This window comes from Schistocerca serialis, chromosome 7, assembly GCF_023864345.2.
Source record: "Schistocerca serialis cubense isolate TAMUIC-IGC-003099 chromosome 7, iqSchSeri2.2, whole genome shotgun sequence".
Classification (NCBI taxonomy): domain Eukaryota; kingdom Metazoa; phylum Arthropoda; class Insecta; order Orthoptera; family Acrididae; genus Schistocerca; species Schistocerca serialis.
In genome coordinates, this window is record NC_064644.1 from 119,479,897 (window position 1) to 119,496,092 (window position 16,196).

The following is a 16,196-nucleotide window of genomic DNA, read 5'->3' on the forward strand; positions in this document are numbered from 1 at the left end:
ATCAATTACGAACTGCTGCTGCAATGAAAATTACTATAGGATACGCTACAAAATGTTTGACAGCAAAGCTAAAACTGAAAACAAGCTGAAAATGTTTCTCAGTGAAAATCTCTGTTTCGGAAAAGAATCTGTATTCACGTTGGGTGCATAAGGTACTGGACAGGACTTATCAGCTCATATCTGTATATGAAAAAAAAAACTTCGTGTGTTTTCAGCATGTAGCCATATTTCCATATGAATGTAAGATGACTCGTTCCACATCTTTACTGTTAATCGAGGAAATGATCCATGGAACATAATCCTAACTTTAGCTCGAAAGCCATTTTCTCAGAAGTTGCTTTCTTACTCTAGACTGGAATCTTGCTCTGTGTGTGGTTTCGAACGCGATCACGTTCATGGAATATCGCTGTTTCCGTTTCAGTTGTCGTGATGCTAGCATGGAATTAATCGGTGGTAGATATCTTGTGCCTCTCTGCATACAGGTATCGTACGCCTGATGTATGGTGGGTAAGTTCTAACCAAATGGTAAAGTTCGTCCGCGGTGTAGGTTTCAGACATCCAGTGATACACTATGTGATCGAAAGTATCCGGACACCTGGCTGAAAATGACTTAAAAGTTCGTGGCGCCCTCCATCGGTAATGCTGGAATTCATTATGGTGTCGGCCCATCCTTAGTCTTGATGACAGCTTCCACTCTCGATCATGTGCTGGAAGGTTTCTTGGGGAATGACAGCCCACTCTTCAAGCAGTGCTGCACTGAGGAGAGGTATCGATATCGGTCGGTGAGGCTTGGCGCGAAGTCGGCATTCCAAAACATCCCAAAGGTGTTCTATAGGATTCAAGTCAGTCCTCTGTGTAGGCCAGTCCATTACAGGGATGTTATTGTCGTGTAACCACTTCATCACACGCCGTGCATTATGAGCAGGTGCTTGATCGTGTTGAAAGATGAAATCGCCATCCCTTAAACAGTGGGAAGCAAGAAGATCCTTAAAACATCAATGTAGGCCTTTGCTGTGACAGTGCCACGCAAAACAACAAGGGGTGCAATCCCCCTGTATGAAAAACACAACCACACCATAACACCACCGCCTCCGAATTTTACTGTTGGCGCTAGACGAGCTGGCAGATGACGTTCACCAGGCATTCGCCATACCCACACCCTGCCATCGGATCGCCACATTGTGTACCGTTTTTGCACTGTTCAATCGTTCGAGGTTTACGCTCCTTACACCAAGTGAGGCGTCGTTTGGCATTTATCGGCCTGATATATGGCTTATGAGCAGCTGCTCTACCATGAAATCAAAGTTTTCTCACGTATCGCCTAACTGTCACAGTACTTGAAGTGGATCCCGATGCAGCTTGGAATTACTGTGTGATGGTCTGGATAGGTGTGTGCTTATTTCACATTACGACCCTCTTCAACTGTCGGCGGTCTCTGTCAGTCAACAGACGTGGTCGGCCTCCCTTCACGTTTCCACTTCACTATCAGATCGGGAACAGTGGACCTAGGGGTGTTTAGGAGTGTGGAAATCTCGCGTACACACGTATGACACAAGTGACACTCAATCACCTGATCACGTTCGAAATTCTTGAGTTTCCCATTCTGCTCTCTCACGATGTCTAATGACCACTGAGGTCGCTGATATGGAGTACCCGGCAGTAGGTGGTAGCAAAACGCACCTAATACGAAAAACGTTTGTTTTTGGGAGTGTCCGGATACTTTTGATCACAGTTTTAAGTTTGCACGACTGTCTAAGAGCAATATCAATTTGTTTAGCGTGGACAGAATTATACCAAACCCACATTATGTGGTCACAAACAGAAAGCACTGACAACAGACGTGTTTCCTATACTCTGTGTGGGAGGTAAGGTCTGAACACCACAACATGACACCATCGAAAAGTCTAGCTGCAGGTTTCACTGAAGAACGGCCCCGTGTGGAAAACTCTGAACTGGCCTGAAACTGGGGTCGCAAGGTCAAAAGACAATTCACGGAAATGTGGCCACATCATGTCATCAACCGTTTATGACTGAAGTTCGGCAAACTACGGAGCACTTTCATCAATGTAGAAGATCTGCCAGTGATGACCTGGTGTCCGCAAGCTCTGAAGCTGTTGTTGTGGCTAAATATTGGGCTAAAGGTGCTTAGATTGTCACCTTTCTCTTATTGTATACCAACTGAGACTGATTGTCTTCGATATTATGAAATCAGCAACAAGTTTCCAAATGTCATGTTCGTCTATGTATCTATTTTGTATGCTGAAGTTTGGTGTTTTGAAACGAATAAACAAACATAAAATTTGTGTTTTACTCATAGGTTCACCAGCTAAGTGGAGGGAAATAATTTCCCCTTTTCTAAAGGCAATATAGACCGAACGTTATTGTACATCAGACGTCGCCCGCCACTGCGACGATTAACTTACCTGATGTTTCTAAAAACGAGGAGACAAAAATAGACACTAGTCATTTGTGCTCCTCCGTGCCAAAGTCATGGGGAAGAATACGAGAAGAGAAAGCAGAGTGGATACGCGAGAAGAAAGGCTGCCCGGGACTGCGTTCTGACACGGAATGAGTCAAGAGCTGACGCACGCTTAAACATTCACAGCTGGTCCATCAACGGCAACGTGTGCAGCTGTATCGATGGGCAAGTACGTGCGCAGAATGCCGTCATGTAATCGCCAGCCGTTCGTCTGGTAGGACGTTAAAGTATGCCTCATGTCTCGCTGACTCCGCCGCGACCGACGTGCTTGTACGATGGTACTTCACAAAAATAGTTACACAAGACGTCTCACGCTAAGAGTGGCGCATAGTCAGGAGAGAGTACATATTCCGGGTTACCTGCAGACACCGTTCCGTTGTGGCACTGATAGCAGGTGCATCGCACTGTGGAAGTGAAATGGTGAGGCAACGGGAAACTTACTCCAAAGTTGAAATACCGGTTTGTTATAATTGAAGTGCAGCTACTCATAGAGGTTCAGTGTAGGTTGTGATATCACATGGCAGTGAAACATGGTATATATTAAATAATTAGATTAATGCGTAACAGATTTACGGTGGAAAAATTAGTTCCAATTTCGGCCACCAGATACAAATCTGGCGCTGTGAATGCTAGAAAAACGTACAGAAGTGTTTCCGTAGGCAATGGATTAGGAACGGGACGTAGGCAGAAAAGGTCAAACAAGTGAGAACGGCATAATTTTAATTTTACACAACAGGCCATTAAAATTGCTACACCACGAAGATAACGTGCCACAGACGCGAAATTTAACCGACAGGAAGAAGATGCTGTGATATACAAATGATTAGCCTTTCAGAGCATTCACACAAGTTTGGCGCCGGTGGCGACACCTACAACGTGCTGACATGAGGAAAGTTTCCAACTGATTTCTCATACACAAACAGCAGTTGACCGGCGCTGACTGGTGAAACGTTGTTGTGATGCGTCGTGTAAGGACGAGAAATGCGTACCATCACGTTTCCGACATTGATAAAGGTCGGATTGTAGCCTATCGCGATTGCGGTTTATCGTATCGCGACATTGCTGCTCGCGTTGGCGAGATCCAATGACTGTTAGCAGATTATGGAATCGGTGGGTTCAGGAGGGTAATATGGAACGCCGCGCTGAATCCCAACGGCCTCGTATCACTAGCAGTCGAGATGACAGGCATCTTATACGCATGGCTGTAACGGATCGTGCAGCCACGTCTCGATCCCTGAGTCAACAGATGGGACCGTTTGCAAGACAACAGCAATCTGCACGAACAGTTCGACGACATTTGGAGCAGCATGGACTATCAGCTCGGAGACTATGGCTGCGGTTACCCTTGACGCTGCATCAGACAGGAGCGCCTGCGATGGTGTACTCAACAACGAACATGGGTGCACGAATGGCAAAACGTCAGTTTTTTCGGGTGAATCCAGGTTCTGTTTACAGCATCATGATGGTCGCATCCGTGATTGGCGACATTGCGGTAAACGCACATCAGAAGCGTGTATTCGTCATCGCCGTACTGGCGTATTATCCGGCGTGATGGTATGGGGTGTCATCGGTTACACGTCTCGGTCACCTCTTGTTCTCATTGACGGCACTTTAGAACAGTGGACGTTACATTTCAGATGTGTTCGATTGCTGCCCTGGCCAGGACATTCTCCAGATCTCGCACCAATTGAAAACGTCTGGTCAATGGTGGCCGAGCAACTGGCTCGTCACAGTACGCCAGTCACTACTCTTGAAGATCTGTGGTATCGTGTTCAAGCTGCATTGGCAGCTGTACCTGTACACGTCATCCAAGCTCTGTTAGACTCAATTCCCAGTCGTATCAAGGCCGTTATTACGGCCAGAGGTGGTTGTTCTGGGTACTGATTTCTCTGGATCTATGCACCCAAATTGCGTGAAAATGTAATAACATGTCAGTTCTAGTGTAATATACACTCCTGGAAATGGAAAAAAGAACACATTGACACCGGTGTGTCAGACCCACCATACTTGCTCCGGACACTGCGAGAGGGCTGTACAAGCATTGATCACACGCACGGCACAGCGGACACACCAGGAACCGCGGTGTTGGCCGTCGAATGGCGCTAGCTGCGCAGCATTTGTGCACCGCCGCCGTCAGTGTCAGTCAGTTTGCCGTGGCATACGGAGCTCCATCGCAGTCTTTAACACTGGTAGCATGCCGCGACTGCGTGGACGTGAACCGTATGTGCAGTTGACGGACTTTGAGCGAGGGCGTATAGTGGGCATGCGGGAGGCCGGGTGGACGTACCGCCGAATTGCTCAACACGTGGGGCGTGAGGTCTCCACAGTACATCGATGTTGTCGCCAGTGGTCGGCGGAAGGTGCACGTGCCCGTCGACCTGGGACCGGACCGCAGCGACGCACGGATGCACGCCAAGACCGTACGATCCTACGCAGTGCCGTAGGGGACCGCACCGCCACTTCCCAGCAAATTAGGGACACTGTTGCTCCTGGGGTATCGGCGAGGACCATTCGCAACCGTCTCCATGAAGCTGGGCTACGGTCCCGCACACCGTTAGGCCGTCTTCCGCTCACGCCCCAACATCGTGCAGGCCGCCTCCAGTGGTTTCGCGACAGGCGTGAATGGAGGGACGAATGGAGACGTGTCGTCTTCAGCGATGAGAGTCGCTTCTGCCTTGGTGCCAATGATGGTCGTATGCGTGTTTGGCGCCGTGCAGGTGAGCGCCACAATCAGGACTGCATACGACCGAGGCACACAGGGCCAACACCCGGCATCATGGTGTCGGGAGCGATCTCCTACACTGGCTGTACACCACTGGTGATCGTCGAGGGGACACTGAATAGTGCACGGTACATCCAAACCGTCATCGAACCCATCGTTCTACCATTCCTAGACCGGCAAGGGAACTTGCTGTTCCAACAGGACAATGCACGTCCGCATGTATCCCGTGCCTCCCAACGTGCTCTAGAAGGTGTAAGTCAACTACCCTGGCCAGCAAGATCTCCGGATCTGTCCCCCACTGAGCATGTTTGGGACTGGATGAAGCGTCGTCTCACGCGGTCTGCACGTCCAGCACGAACGCTGGTCCAACTGAGGCGCCAGGTGGAAATGGCATGGCAAGCCGTTCCACAGGACTACATCCAGCATCTCTACGATCGTCTCCATGGGAGAATAGCAGCCTGCATTGCTGCGAAAGGTGGATATACACTGTACTAGTGCCGACATTGTGCATGCTCTGTTGCCTGTGTCTATGTGCCTGTGGTTCTGTCAGTGTGATCATGTGATGTATCTGACCCCCAGGAATGTGTCAATAAAGTTTCCCCTTCCTGGGACAATGAATTCACGGTGTTCTTATTTCAATTTCCAGGAGTGTATTTGTCCAGTGAATACCCGTTTATCATCTGCATTTCTTCTTGGTGTAGAAATTTTAATGGCCGGTAGTGTATTATAAACCACCGCTTCCCGACAGTTTGTTCAACGTGGGCACCAGAGACGTCGACTAGACGCAGTACAGTGCCAGATTTGCATCTTTTGTCGAAAACTGGAACTAATTTTTTCCCAGCGTAAATCGGTTCCTCATTAACCCATTAGCATATCCACCAAGTCCAATGCCATGTAGTAACTACAGTCCACACTGGAACTCCGTGAGCAGCTATGCTTCAATTATAACCACCCAGTACACGAGACGGTACGATTCTTTTCGGCAAAACATCTAATCTGCACACAAATTCACCGTGACACTCTATCGATGTATGGACCAAATGCAGTATCGCGTCCAGCCGCAGTGAAATGGTATCACCAATTCCATCAACCCCGTACAGACGTGGCCGATGCTGATGGTGGAGGGAAGTTACCGACAATGACCATAGAGGACGATGATCAGGCAATGAAGAAAGAACATCTGGGGGGAAGGGGGGGGGGAGAGAAGATGTTTTCCAGCGATGACGATGTTAACGCAGCAGTTCTGAATGGTTCCATAAGAAATGAGCAGATTACTGCCGTCAAGGAACTGAATAGTTAGTAGAACGCTGCGACCGTTACTTACAGAGATTTAGTGACTATGCTGAAAGTCTAGTACACGATTCAATAAAAATTACTTAGTCTGCGATGATAATGTGTAACTTAGTTTTTGAAATCCTATCGTAAACTCAATCGATGTTGCGCAACGAAGTTCTTAAATCACGAATTTTTCACCGTCAGCGTTTATCATGTTTTACACACGGCAATTTTTCGAGGGACTCTCGAAATATCTCATTTGCCAGTGATAGTTTCTGTCACGAAGTGGCAGTTTCGTGTATCTATATCTACATCTACATCTACATCTACATTTACATTTATACTCCGCAAGCCACCCAACGGTGTGTGGCGGAGGACACTTTACCTGCCACGGTCTTTACCTCCCTTTCCTGTTCCAGTCGCGTATGGTTCGCGGGAAGAACGACTGTCTGAAAGCCTCCGTGCGCGCTCGAATCTCTCAAATTTTACATTCGTGATCTCCTCGGTAGGTATAAGTAGGGGGAAGCAATATATTCGATACCTCATCCAGAAACGCATCCTCTCGAAACCTGATGAGCAAGCTGCACGCGATGCAGAGCGCCTCTCTTGCAGAGTCTGCCACTTGAGTTTGCGTGAAGCTGTGACGCTGATTCTTTTGGACTATTTTCTTGTTTTTTAATAGCCACATGTCTTTAGTAAAATGAATAGTACGAGAACGTACAGTCTTCTATTAATATTCTCTCCAAATAAAGTTATAGAGTAAAGAAAAAGGACCATAGTCTGCGTGACTATAATATACGCAAAACAGTTCTGCAGACAGAAGCTGTACCACCATCTAATTCTGTCCTTGAATGCTGTATCTAATTTAGAGTAGTTTATATATTTTGGCTAGAATGGTTCGTTTCCCGATACGTCAACATTTCTTATCTTTTCGCGTTTAAATGTAAAATTACGTAATCTGAAGTTTTATCTTCATAATTGACGATTAGCTTATAAATGAAATCCAAAGATACCAGTTATCGTTCCACAATACACAAGGATCCATATAAATGTAGACAGACTTTGGTAGTTAATATCTTTGGAACAAAATGACTCGTCGTCGCAATTTTGCTCGGTAACTTAGACCATTGTTCTCTCAACAGTTCTCTGCTCGAATTTCCCAACAGATGACAGTACGGCAATGAGTGGAGTAAGATTGTCGCTTGAGCAACGCAAGGCCGTATTAAAGTGGTATTGGAAGCACGAAAACGTGGAGGTACAACGGCAATGACGTAAAGGTTATGGACTCAACCAGTAATACTTACAACAATCTATCATATTCGGGATGAATTTGAAGCCGACGGTATTGTTCAGGATGTGCATAAGGAAAGGTCTGGCCTACCAAAAAAAGAATTCTTCCCTAATTTGTTGTTATATTGAAATAGCTGTTGATATCTTGAATCCTTGCCGTTCACACCTTACGATAAAGTTTCCCCAAACTACTTGAGGGAAAGTCACTTAACTTCAAAACTGATGTATTTTCTTTTTTTCAAACACAGACGGGACACCAGACACAAAACACAAAACGCAAGACATCAGAGACAAGGACAAAAAGCAAGAACAGCTGAAACATTGCCTTACGTTGGTTACATACTAAAAGAAAATAAATTACCGACAGCTTCACCTTCTTTAGACTTCGTTATTCTTAGCTTTTTTGACACTTCTTAGTTCAATATTAATTTTGTGTAGACTGATAAAAGTTGCTCTTGACTTGTGCTAATTATTCATAATCGTAATTTCTATTTTTCCGCCGAAATAAGAGTGGTTTCATCTTCCAATAAGGGTTTCCAATGACAAAGATTTATGGCAGAATGTTACATTTATAATATAATTTTTCCGCTGGAAGTATGGAATGTTGTACACGTTACAGCTGAAGTGGCAGGTAAAAATCGTGTTTGAAATTTAATAGCTAAACTAATGTAAAGTGCTACTGTGATTGATGTGCATGAAAATCTAATAAATGTTTTTGTAACCTGTTATTTTTATTGATATATCGGCTACCTGATGATAGGCTCCTGAATTGAAATCTCTACCTTCAGCTGTGCTGATTTCAGTAGGTACTAGAATCGTTAACCTCTGTAAATGAGAAATTTGAGGCCAATGCCGCAAGGCTAACAAAGCGAAATAAATCAGAACCAGTAATATCGAAGCTGCTGGGCTGAAGTGAGATGACATACAGATATAATGCGACATTGTCATTAATCGTTGCTTTTTGGTAAACCGAAGGCCGGCCACGGTGGCCGAGCGGTTCTAGGCGCTTCAGTCCGGAACCGCGTGACCGCTACGGTCGCAGGTTCGAATCCTGCCTCGGGCATGGATGTGTGTGATGTCCTTAGGGTAGTTAAGTTTAAGTAGTTCTAAGTTCTAGGGGACTGATGACCTCAGATGTTAAGTCCCATAGTGCTCAGAGTCATTTGAGCCATTTTTGTAAACCGAAGTAACATGTTTCCATTTGATAACAGTAGAGGGTTAGCAGGCTGCTTGACACAATCACCAGTTACTCAACGATTATGGATCCTAAGATGATTTTACTTGATGCCTGAGTATTTGCAATACAATGGTCACATCTACGCACTGTTTTGAGCAACGTGATACGGGGTGTTCGGAAAAGTTTCATTCGGCATAAGGTACCCCCACATTACTAAACCTCCTACAGTGTGTCAGTTTAGTTCGTGAGTTCGTAGTTGATGGTAGAAGAGATATACAGTGTGACTGCTCGTGGTTTTCCATCCGAGATTTACTGAGATTAAGAGAACCTGTTCTTGGATTATATTAGTGTCGTCGCGTAGGATTTGTTCAAATGTGTGTGAATTCCTAAGGGACCAATTTGCTGAGGTCATCGGTCCCTAGACTTGCACACTACTTAAACTAACTTATGCTAGGAACAACAAAAAGACCTTTGCCCGAGGGAGGACTCGAACCTCCGGCGGGAGGGGCCGCGCAATCCGTGACATGGCGCCTGTAACCGCGCGGCCACTCCGCGTAGCTAGGATTTCTTCCTGCCTGTCCTGCCGGAAAGCTCTTGTAGTTGATGTTCCTCCAAGAAGCAGTATCAGTGCCATTATATTCTCTGGAAAGTGCTATTGTATATTGCGTCATTCTATAGCTATATTACTTGATACAATTTTTATGGATGCCCTTGCGATGGTTCATTTACGAAAACGCCGTAATCTGCCAATAATAAAACAATATATCACTTAACTGAAAACTAGCGGTTTCTTGAGTGCATAATTTTAAGACAGAACTAGTTCGGAAGGCATCGTATCAGCGACTGGCGATTACGGCGCGCAGGCTAGACCTCATACTTCAGTCACGAAACATTGTAACTATTCGTGCAGCTTCATCTTAAATATTGTTCATTTGTTTATTGAAACGACTGCGTTCGTGCGTCATAATATTATTGTAAGACAGCGTTTATGACCAGTAGGCTTCTCCTAATATCTGTAGTGAAAAACGGCTTTCATTAGTAAATATTTATTAAACAAAATAACTTGATTCGCGCCAGAATGGCTGTCGTTTCCGGATGTATTGTGCGCTTTCTCACAGTTAACCAAAGCGCTTCACCCCCGTCCACTGGCAAAGCCAGATGGTCCACCGGCTACATCAACCAGAGTTGGAACTGAAATTTTTGTTCCTGAAATGCGTTCTATAGTACTGTCTGAGCTCGTCGAATGCTACCGATATCTTCAGATGTGATATAAAATGTAAATCTGGAAAATAGTAAATAAAATATGGTTTGGAAATAAGGGATACCTTAGAGATTTTGCAATACTTCATGTTCTACATTACTAAGGATAGAAACATCAGGTACAATTTAGCTTTCAGGTAAGAATGGCACCAGTGGTAACTTGCCGTTTCATGTGGCTGTCAACAGACGTCTATCTGGCGCAGCTTCCTTGCTCGTTCGCTCGCTGAGTAAGAGAAATCACGCATCTGGGTATTGCGGAGAGGCGACGGTTTTCAGAAATTCCGAGAATATGCAGAAAATTTTGTTTTTCCATCTGGACGTAGCACCACCACTATAGTACATCCATGTAAGAGCATTTCTTTATAATTAGTTGAGTCAACAATGGATCGGCCTTACGGTTGTACATATCTCACATTGAACCATTGGCCTCCACTGTCGCTTGATACCACGGCACGTCTCTTTTTGGGGGACCGGAGTGTGGGAGACTGTTACGAAAGATGCGGTCTTTATGTCGCCACTTCAAGCTAATTCGGATGAACTATGACTTCATAATTATAGAAACAGCAGTGTATAGAGTAACTACAGATATGCTCGCGGAAGTATGACGCTAATTTGGCAACCGTCTTGATGTTTCTCGTGTGGCGAGTGGCGGGCACATTGAACATTCATGAAAGGCGAATAGATCTTTGATTCTAAAAGTGACTGTGAAGAGCGCCCGCAAGTAAGTACGCAAGAGATAAACTCTCTTGAAGTAGGATTATTGTTGTGAAAATAAAAACAGTTTCTCCCATTGGCAAGTTAGAATTTACTCCACATTTCTATCTTCGCTCTGATAGATGATACCGTCTTGTGAAGTACACTACTGGCCTTTCAAATTGTTACAACAAGAAGAAATGCAGATGATAAACGGGTATTCATTGGACAAATATATTATACTAGAACTGATACATTACATTTTCACGCAATTTGGATGCATAGATCCTGAGAAATCAGTACTCAGAACAACCCCCTCTGGCCATAATAACGGCCTTGATACTCCTGGGCATTGAGTCAAACAGAGGTTGGATGGCGTGTACAGGTACAGCTGCCCATGCAGTTACAACACGATACCACAGTTCATCAAGAGTAGTGACTGGCGTACTGTGACAGCCAGTTGCTCGGCCACCATTGACCAGACGTTTTAAATTGTTGAGAGATCTGGAGAATGTGCTGGCCAGGGCAGCAGTCTAACATTTTCTGTATCCAGAAAACCCGTACACGACCTGCAACATGCGGTCGTGCATTATCCTGCTGAAATGTCGGGTTTCGCAGGGATCGAATGAAGGGTAGAGCCACGGGTCATAACACATCTGAAATGTGACGTCCACTGTTCAAAGTGCCGTTAATGCGAACAAGAGGTGACCGAGACGTGTAACCAATGGCACCCCATACCATCACGCCGGGTGATACACCAGTATGGCGATGACGAATACACGCTTCCCATGTGCGTTCACCGCGATGTCGCCAAACACGGATGCGACCATCATGATGCTGTAAACAGAACCTGTATTCATCCGAAAAAATTACGTTTTGCCATTCGTGCACCCTGGGTCGTCGTTGAGTACACCATCGCAGGCGCTTCTGTCTGTGATGTGGCGTCGAAGGTAACCGCAGCCATGGTCTCCGAGCTGATAGTCCATGCTGCTGCAAACGTCGTCGAACTGTTCGTGTAGTTGGTTATTGCCTTGCAAATGTCCCCATCTGTTGACTCAAGGATCGAGACGTGGCTGCACGATCTGTTACAGCCACGCGGATAAGATGCCTGTCATCTCGACTGCTAGTGATACGAGGCCGTTGGGATCCAGCACGGCGCTTCGTATTACCTCCTGAACCCGCCGATTCTGTATGCTCCTAACAGTCATTGGACCTCGACCAACGCGAGCAGTAATGTCGCGATACGATAAACCGCAATCGCGATAGGCTAGAATACGACCTTTATCAAAGTCGGAAACGTGATGGTACGCATTTCTCGTTCTTACATGACGCATCACAACAACGTTTCACCAGGCAACGCCAGTCAACTGCTGTTTGTGTATGAGAAATCGGTTGGAAACTTTCCTCATGTCAGCACGTTGTAGGTGTCGCGACCGGCGCGAACCTTGTGTGAATGCTCTGAAAAGCTAATCATTTGCATATCACAGCATCTTCTTCCTGTCGGTTAAATTCCGCATCTGTAGCACGTCATATTCGTGGTGTAGCAATTTCAATGGCCAGTAGTGTAGGATGAACCTCTTTGAAACGCTTATTGCATTTAAACAAGCAAAATATGACTAAAAATACTGAAATGTGTCGCGTAAATGTATACATTTGTAAGAAGTTTTCATTAGGTGACTTACTTTTTTGCAGGCCGGTGTGGCCGTGCGGTTCTAGGCGCTTCAGTCTGGAACCGCGTGACCCCTACGGTCGCAGGTTCGAATCCTGCCTCTGGCATGGATGTGTGTGATGTCCTTAGGTTAGTTAGGTTTAAGTAGTTCTAAGTTGTAGGGGACTGATGATCACAGATGTTAAGTCCCATAGTGCTCAGAGCCATTTGAACCATTTTTGAACTTACTTTTCTGTCTGTGCAGTACAAGTTTTGAAATCATTTTTAAACTATCTTTGCGATTAGCTAGACACTTCGACTTTTCAACGTAACTCAGAACTGGATGACAATGCATGTCAACTTGCTTTGTCCTCGGACTGTTACTCACGAATGGGATGCTCGTGAAAACGTTTGGTGAAGGCCGACGTCTCAGATGCCTTTCGTGGGCGATATGTTGGGGTGTTGGGCGGGTAGTATCCGAATGCGGTCCAGGCGGTGCGCGAATGGACGGGCACGGCTGAGCAGATTGGGGTGGGGGGGGGGGGGAGGGGCAAACAGAGACGGAGAAGTAAAGTAGATGTGTGCTTATATGTGACACCCGAATACACGGGCAAAGCCACAAGTATGAAGTTAGTATACACACAAATAATTATTTAAACAAGAATATTTCATCTAAATGTTTAACATCTATTGAAAAATTTTACACAGACTATACTGAAAAGGAGAAAATAATGATTTAAATAAAAATCAGGTTTTAGACAGAATGTTTCTAAATTGTACTGAAAAGTATAAAATGATTTCTCCTTTGCCCATACAGATTCCTAACCCTCATGCAAGTAATTCTGGAAATTAGTGATAGTGAATTTTTAGTGGCTATGAAAATACTTGTAAGTTTCGAAACGAAAATCGTGGGGCGCCTATAATAGATAATAAGGTGAACTATTCATCCATCAGTTATGTATTCAATGCATCGTACGTTTTTCGTTTCTTACAAATATTTTCATAGATGTTAAAAATCATTCGCAAATTTTCAGGGGTATGCATACAAGGTTAGGAATCCACTTAGGACTAAGAGAAATTATTTTATCCTTTTTAGTCCAGTTCAAAAACTTGTTATATCAAACATCCATTTTCATTTAGATAACTGACTTATGTGCAATAATGTTGTTGAGTCTGTATTAAGAATATCAGAATGCCAAAATAAATATTTTGTAATGATCAATGTTTTAAGGAACAAACATAGCATTGCAGCAGAAATGTGAAATATTACTAAGAACAAAGTTAGAAATTAAAACAAAATAGGGAGAATTTATTTCAGCGGTAGAATTGTGAATAGGCTTGAGAGCCTGAGATCGGTGGATTATTGTTACATTTTTTTTCGACCATGTTATTAATGGTGGAGTAGCGGATACAACAGAAGACTCGGGCCCCAAAGGTCCTGGTTTCAATCCCAGATAAGGCCGGAGATATTTCCGCATCTCAGTCCCTCAAGGATGGCCAGAGGTCATCTCAGCGTGCTGTCAAAATGAGTACTGGAGATGTTTTCCGGGGGTAAAAGGCGACTGCAGCGATTGGACCTGCTACCGCTCTCCCTCCTAGTGCCACGGCGAATGAAAGGGCTATACTCTGCCTGTCATCAGGCTGATAGTCTGTGGCGCATACCCGTGACCCGGCTGTATTCAATATTTCGTGTTAAAAAGAACGTCTGGAATGTAATTCTTTATAATTTCTTTATAAATTTTATCTTCCCAGATGCTCTTCATGTGTTAACTGTGTTGTCGTTCGCTCTTCTGTTCACTTGCACTCAGTCTTTTCTATGTTTATATGGTTTCAAATTCGTTCTTGCTGATGGTAATCGTGAACTCCGAATGTTCCATGGCTTCTGTTGACCTACAGATAAAGTTATCCTCCACTTACTTTATCACCTGGGTAAATTAGGACACTCGTTTCGGTTCTGTTCTCGTTCATACCGTGGATCTGTCTATAAAATGTCCCCACCAGCCCCCTGTCCATCATATCCGTAATTCTCTCTGTGTCTTTGATGTTGATCTCTTCACTCAACATTCCTTCTCTTTATTTTCTGTTCTGTTTCTCTGTTTTATCAATTTGTACTTCAATCTGTATTGTTTCTATTATATACAGTGTTTCCCAAAGTATGGTTGTGTAGCCTTGTAAACACTTCCAGTTAACTTTTCTCAATTCTCTCCATTTAGAATATGTGGTTGTGTTCTCGGCAAGACTTCTGAGAGCAAGAACATCTACCATATTTCGTCAGTTCGTCTTTCTTGGAGACACAATCTGACTTCGTTTGCTAACTGCCCCTCCGAAATGGATTAAAATATATACAAGTTTAATTATTTTTGTACATAATTTTGTGTAATATCGCGTATGTTGAAGTGTGCACTTTGCTGACTGCACAACGCTTTTCTCCGACGAGAGAATGTTAGAAGCAGTGCTCAACCTAAGAATCTTCAATGAAATTTGATGTTATCGAAATGAAGCACACGTTGGATTTTGGAAAATACTTTATTATTATTATTTACAATTGTCTTGACCGTATTGGATGGACTTAGAACGCCTTAATGGTTTCAGCTCCATGTTATCATCAGAATTAGAAAAGAGGAAAAAGATGAAATGCAAAGCCGGCCGTGGTGGCCGAGCGGTTCTAGGCGCTACAGTCTGGAACCGCGAGACCGCTACGGTCGCAGGTTCGAATCCTGCCTCGGGCATGGATGTGTGTGATGTCCTTAGGTTAGTTGGGTTTAAGTAGTTCTAAGTACTAGGGGACTGATAACCTCAGAAGTAAAGTCCCGTAGTGCTCAGAGCCATTTGAAATGCAAAGTTAAACTGCTGTCGTATGTCTGTCCAGTGTGATCAAGATAATTGTCAATAATGAAAATTTGAAGCATATTCGTTTTTGAATTACTCATGGACTGTTACAAACCATGTACGTAGTTCGTCTGCATATGTTTACAACTATACAGAAACTAATTTTTTTGAAATCATGTGTTTCAGGTTTGTACTATCTGCCTTCGCGTTCTGCAACTATGGTGGACCGTGCCAGGTCCGACTTCCAGAAGGAGCCTTGAAGGTAAGGCATTAGTATGCGACTGCTTGACGTTTTGGGATAACCTTGCTTTATTCAACAGCCAATTCACACTCTATCGACCGTGTACAAAACCTACAGTGTGTCCAAAATCTTTACAGTCAAGATTGTAGAGATGGTGGCGGATTCTTAATATGTAAAAATAGCAACCACTGGTCAGCAATTGATGTTTCGGGCCGTATGAGCTCTCGTGTGTAAGGCACGTGTTGGTAAACTGCTTCTGCCTCACAAAAACCAACTTGTATCGATATCAATGCCGCTAACTTGAAAGAAAAACCGTGCATAATCGTTTGTTTTGGATCCACGGTGACTTTTTTTATGGGTTTACATGAAGTCACTGTCACACGAAAACCCTGTAGAAATTGAAGAGGAATTTCGAGATGAAGTCCTAGCTCCTTGACTCATTGTGTAGTACATAACAAGGATTTTTGAAAGATTATTATTTCGACAATATACGTATAAATGATCTAGTGGACAAAGTTGGAAGTTACACAAGGCTTTTCGCGAATGTTGTTTCATTTGGAGAAGTAGCAACGCTAGAAAATT